Source organism: Lolium rigidum, chromosome 4, assembly GCF_022539505.1.
Source record: "Lolium rigidum isolate FL_2022 chromosome 4, APGP_CSIRO_Lrig_0.1, whole genome shotgun sequence".
In the NCBI taxonomy this organism is placed as follows: domain Eukaryota; kingdom Viridiplantae; phylum Streptophyta; class Magnoliopsida; order Poales; family Poaceae; genus Lolium; species Lolium rigidum.
The window spans coordinates 90,773,720-90,778,963 of NC_061511.1; the positions used below are offsets into that span (position 1 = coordinate 90,773,720).

At 44.3% G+C, this 5,244-nt stretch overlaps 1 pseudogene; it reads right to left on the reverse strand.

Moving 5' to 3' along the window:
* Positions 1-3,418: 3,418 nt before the first annotated feature.
* LOC124647359 lies at positions 3,419-4,714 on the reverse strand (annotated as a pseudogene).
* Between the last annotated feature and the right edge of the window lie 530 nt (positions 4,715-5,244).

A 5,244-nucleotide genomic window follows, 5' to 3' on the forward strand; every position in this document is an offset into this window, starting at 1 on the left:
ATGCATGTCGTCGGGGTCGGCGGAGAAATTTACCTCGGACGGGTCGGCGGAGTCGGATTCGTCGAAGGTGGGCACGTCGTCGGGGCTGTTGATCTTTTGCCCCGCCGCCTTCCTCTCCCTGCCTCTCGCGGTTCTTCCGATTCTTCTTCTTGCGCCGCCGCACGCGCCTCGCGTCTCGTGCGCACGCTTCTTGCTCGCCGGTGCAGCCACCGTCCTCCGGCCCCAAGCGGAGCTCGGATCCGGGGCAGCTCCGCCCGCCGATGGAGCGGCCAAGCTGGGTTTCCTCAGCCGCCGCCTCCTTGCCCTTCCCCTCCTTCCCCTTCCCCCTCTCCATGGACGAGCGCGAACGAGCACGAGAGCGAGCTCTGCTTGTTCTTGACCTAGGGTTTTTTGCCCGATTTGGGGATTGCTTTTGCTTTGGATAGATGTGGTGAAGAGGACAGGGAGAAAGACATCTATATATCGGCGGTTCCGTCGTGGCGCGCGCGTGGACACGTAGGCGTATAATACATAGAGGTATGGGTCATACGGGCTTGTACGTGGGCTGATACGAACCCAGCCAAACCCGAAGTCCACAGGAAATGACGATCATGCCCCCAGACCCGAATCGGTATGACCGAATCCTAACCGTCCACGTGTTTTCGCGGTTTGGCGAGTTTGTGGTGGGTGCGTACGGAAGCAAAGACGCTATCTCATATCTGCAGTTTTGATCATGCCATCAACCGTCGCCCCCATGAACCAACCGCTACCTTGATTTGTGTACTCATCGAATTACAGGCATGTCAAGCATACAAATCGAGGATTCCATTCACAATACCTGCCAACATACATTCGAGGAGGTACAAATCTTGTTGGTTTCTTTACAAACACGCTGTGTGGTCTATATATAAACGGAAGGAACTTAGCATTGGCATACTCATATGCATTCCGTCTCATTCACTTATACTGAAAACTTCTGGAACTCCTGGCTAGTGATTTGGCAAAATGGTATAAAACTTTCCTATATCCGTATAATTTTGTGTCATCAGCATGGTGACATTAAGAATTAGAGATGAAAATGGAATCACATAAGATCTATCTCTAGACCACTAGAATATACAAGATACATATATTACTTCCTCTGCTTACTAATACAAGACATTTTGTCAAGCTAATTTAGCTTGGCAAAACATCTTATATGAACGGAGGGAGTACCATATAAGAGATGTGGACTGAGTTTCTTGCTTGCACTTCATTGTGCAGCTTTTTTTTTCCAACCGGGACTTTTTTCCCCTTTCCATTATAAGCATAACGGAAATACAACTGTTCAGATCCCACAACAAAACAGAAACAAAATGAGAAAGGAAGGGGACAGAACATACCCAGCAAAGGAAACTAGATTGGTAGGAAAACCCGCCGCTCGATCTCGATATCGAAAACTAAGCTACGGGGCAAAAAACCTACCCTACACTACACAGGTTCAAAGGGATACCATACTAATCCAACATACAAACATCAAAAGCAACCGGCCGAAGCATAAACTCAACCTATCAACTTCTGCAAACACACTCAGCAGCAACAACAGGGACAATCAGTTTCCGCCATTTGTTATCATCAGCATCACATGTCTTGCGGTTGGAGTCGTCGGAGCCATCGCAGGGGCCGCACTGAAGTGAAGTGCAGCTGGAGCATTTGGCCCGCTCCCAGCTTGATCTTCCTCCCGTCTTCGCGCCCGAACAGACCTGTCCAGTAGTGTAGCAACGAACAGATCATAGAAATTGTTACCAAAGGGGAACGGACAACAACTTTCTCGAAAGTAATCTTATTCCTAACATTCCAAATCCCCCAGCAAATGGCAGCAAGCAGAAACATATGAAATTTTCTCCCTTGAGGATAAAACCGATAAAACCATGCCACACTTTGCCATAAAGAAGAGGGACACATTGAGGTTCCAAAGATCTCTCCCAGGTTGCCCCAGACCACCTTGGCATTAGAGCATTCAAAAAATAAATGAGCCATAGTCTCTTCCTAGTAAAAAAAGAAACAGAGAGGAGAATCACCTCACTTTCGCTTTTTAAAGATTATCTCTAGTTAATATAGCATTTTGAAAGAGCTACACAAGAAATTTTTAATTTTCAAAGAGATTTTTTGCTTTCCAAATCCACTTATTATGGGATCCAGCTAAATTTTTCTCTAAATGTTGATACATCGACTTGGTGGAGAAACAACCATTAGCACTCAAACTCCAGGAAACTATATCTGAGTTTAAGGAGGTAGGATGTCTAAAAGCACAGGTTTTAATACGCTCCCACTGAGATGTCATGTCAGGTAACATTCTTCTCCGGAAAGGAACATCCAAAGTACAACTCGGCTCTCTCAAACGTCCAATCTTGGCCTTGACAAATGTCAAAAAGAGTTGGGAATGATTCACATAAAGGAGTACATCAAGCCACGGGTCCATCCAGAATCTCACAAGGTTACCCTTTTGCAACAAAACTTTTCTTACGGCAAAATAGAAATCTCTCACTTTCATCAGATTTTTCCATCCAGAGGAATCATGCACTCTCTGCCTAACCGAGGCGACGGATTTATTTCTAAGGTATTTGGCTTTAACGATTTTCTGCCACAAACCATTTTGTGTCTCTAATTTCCACCACCACTTGCATACGAGACTGATGGTTTGCGTCCTAAGGTCCTTGACACCCAGACCCCCTTTCATTTTAGAGCGGCAAACTCTCGTCCATTTAACCAAATGGTATTTTCTTTTTTTCTTCTTACCAGCCCAAAAGAAACTTCTCCTATGTTTGTCAATTTTTTCCACACATTTCTTGTTCATCAAGAACATCGACATATAAAAATAGGGAACACCGGATAAACTTGAATCCAGTAGGACTAGACACCCTCTAGAGGTTGCCGAGTCACTGATCCAGGAATCGAGCTTTTTAAGCATCTTAGCATCTAGGAAGTCCCAGTCAATATTTTTTAGATTGGAAAAAGTGACTGGCATGCCCAGATATTTCATGGGCAATTGCCTCACTTGACAATTGAACAAATCAGAGTAAAACCTTGTTGTATCATTGTCTGCGTTAACTGAAAAAATTTCACTTTTAATGGGATTTATCTTTAAACCCGACATTAGCTCAAACATGTATAGCAACAACTTAAGGTTCATAGCATTCTCAGGATTATGCGGCAAACATAAGACCGTGTCATCCGCATATTGAAGAATAGCGACACCGTTCTCAACAAGATCAGGGGCCAAATCACTAAGCAAACCATTTTGTTGCGCTTGTAAAACCATTTTCGTTAAAGATTCTCCAATCATATTGAACAAAAAGGGAGCCATGGGGTCACCTTGACGCACCCCTTTAGCACTCTGAAAATAGGGACCCATTGTGCAGCTGCAGCTGGCCATAGCAAACTGCAGGTGTGCAGCTGATTAACGAACCGAGACATTTTTCATCCTTCCGGACCTGTGCCTGACAAAGAATGCAGCTAGCATGCTCTTCATGCGGACGGGAGCCTTTTGGATTTGGCGCCCTCTTGGGTTATCGAGAGAACTGAATGATGACAAATGCCTTGTACCAGGCTGATCCTGAAAATGAAAATCAGCAACCTCAGTATATAATCAAGAATTCAGTTTGGCATTAATGTTAAGCACATATTTCACCATATTGTAGATTACCTTCATGCAAATGTTACGAGTAACAATGTCCGAGCTGGTCACATTCGACTGTGTACACTTTGGCAAGGGAGAGGCAGACGATTCCTTACCTGAAAAGTAAGTTGTTTCAGATGAAATGCTTGCTGCCTGTACATACAGATATATACAAGGCAAAGATCTGCCACTGTGGTACTCCTGGTTCCAATCATCAAACTGAATCACACAACTGGGAAGCTATAAGCAATCAAATAAATTAATTACCTAGAAGGTTGAACCCATCACTGGATGTAGGTTTAGAAGTTTTTGTTTCTCCGTGGCTGCAAAAAGCAGATCACAACAAATCAATGCTATATTTCACAAGAATGGTGCAAAATAGAGGTAGCATACTTACCCAAATTCAGATTGTCGTTCTCCATTGGTTTTGGAGTTCTTCTCTGAAGCCTAGTGCCAGAAAAGAGTTTTCTCTAATGAGGAAAACATTTGCCTCAGTATACTAAGTGCTTAGTATAAAATTTCCAAATGTGCCCACAGAAACGTACCTGAGGGATAAGGTTTGGGCCGTAAGTCGAACTCAGCATCAGTCTGCATCTCGGAAAAGGTCTACGTCCTTTTGTTTCCTGAAACTGGAACAAAGAAAAATTAACAAGTTAAATTAGGCGCTAATCATTTCTTGGGCTGCATCTTTGTATCACACGTTCTTACTGTTAAGATTCATGCACTAGCCACTTGAACCAAAAGTCCGAACTGATGGAAAGGGCTAGGCAATCTACTTATACACTTCACAACACTTACCTGGTACGATGTAATGTTTGTAGTGCCTGTTGGCGGTTCCAATCATCTGCTGCTGCCTAAGGCCTTCTTTATCGTGTAGGTTTGGCAGGTCAGGACTTGCTGAAAATGGAAAATAAGTGTCACTTGTCACTCCTGTAGCTCTATCAGCACAAATACCCTAGCTAACATAGTTGGTACCTGGTTCAAGGATGCTACTTTCAGCTCGATAGTTGAGAGCTCTGAAGCCTGTTGTTTAGTTGGGCGAAAAGTGTGTCGTTTTGGACGATTTGGATGTGTCATGGGCTCTTTCTTTTTTTGCACGTTTCGTGATGACCGCTCTTCTTCCGCACTTCACTTGGTTCATGTTTGGTTAATGTAGCTGTTGTGTGGTTGGTGCGTTTGTACTTGCACAGTTTTGTCGTCTGTATCGAGTTTTGGTGCAATTTTGACCCATTGTTGCCTACATATATGGTTAAACTGATTGCAAGTAAAAGAAATTGAAGTGTTTGGTTATGTGGAAATCTGTGTTGTTACCTGCTTCGAATATGGTGATCTTAGAGCATCTCCACTCCGGGTCTGGTGTCCAGCGCGTGAACGACCGGCAGGTCACATAATCTTCTGTTGGCCGAGCACCTCGGCATGGTCGGCGACCCGTTCAGGGAGACAAGGCTCGGCTGCTGCAGTCACCTGCAAGGCCATCCCCGACCAAATCATCAAGACCCACATCCTGCAATTCGCCAACAACTGGAAAGATGCTCGTAGTGCTATGTGCTAGGTAGATACAGATATTTGGTTACAGTATTCAACTTATCCTTCACTTTTCAGTTTGA